At 41.8% G+C, this 778-nt stretch overlaps 1 non-coding gene across 1 annotated transcript; it reads right to left on the reverse strand.

Annotated features, from left to right (window-relative positions):
* Positions 1-324: 324 nt before the first annotated feature.
* Positions 325-406, reverse strand: TRNAL-UAG (transfer RNA leucine (anticodon UAG)). Its single transcript has one exon. It is a non-coding gene; the product is annotated as a tRNA-Leu (tRNA).
* Between the last annotated feature and the right edge of the window lie 372 nt (positions 407-778).

The raw sequence follows: 778 nt of genomic DNA on the forward strand, positions 1-778 counted from the left end.
GTGCCCTTGAGCACACAATGAGGTTCTTAGATATAAAGAATAGACAGAAATGACAATAGTCTGATTTTCCTTATAACCCGGTAATTGGTCTTAACCAAAAACCAAACACGTTGTCGTTGATTCCAACTCAGGGTGCTCCACTAAGCCGCTGGTTGTTTCAAACTGCTGAAAGGTTAGCAGTCCATCGCTTTAACCACTGCACCACCAGGGCTCTGACCTAGTGTTGGGAAGATAAATACCTTCTTTTTGTTACCAGCCTCAGGCTGCCTTTCCAAATGATATCTGCAAATTCTGTTCTTAGATGGATTCAATTTATAATAAGATTGGCAGCGGTGGGATTCGAACCCACGGGCCCGCAGAGACTGGAGCCTAAATCCAGCGCCTTAGACCGCTCGGCCACGCTACCACACATGGTGGCCGTTTTGAAGTCCTAATGTTTGCAAAGAGAAAAAAGTTTTCCAACATGTTACTCTTTACTTACAACAGTTCTACACGCTAGTTGTCCAAAACACAGATAAATAACTAAAATTTGTTAGGAACTTACGTGCACGCACTCTGCTTACATTTACTGTCATTCAGTCCTCCTAACTGCCTCAACAGATCTTTAACGATGATCTTCGTTTTACTGATGGACAATATGAGGCACAGAGATGATAAGTAACTAGCAGAAAGTGATATTTAAAGCGGAGTGGAAAACCTTACTCTGTCGTATATTTATTTACTCCAGGGTAAAATCCGCAAATACTTTTGATCAAGGTTATTGTGACAAACTCAGAGC

The sequence above is a fragment of the Trichechus manatus genome, unplaced genomic scaffold, assembly GCF_000243295.1.
Source record: "Trichechus manatus latirostris isolate Lorelei unplaced genomic scaffold, TriManLat1.0 scaffold00180, whole genome shotgun sequence".
Taxonomy (NCBI): Eukaryota; Metazoa; Chordata; class Mammalia; order Sirenia; family Trichechidae; genus Trichechus; species Trichechus manatus.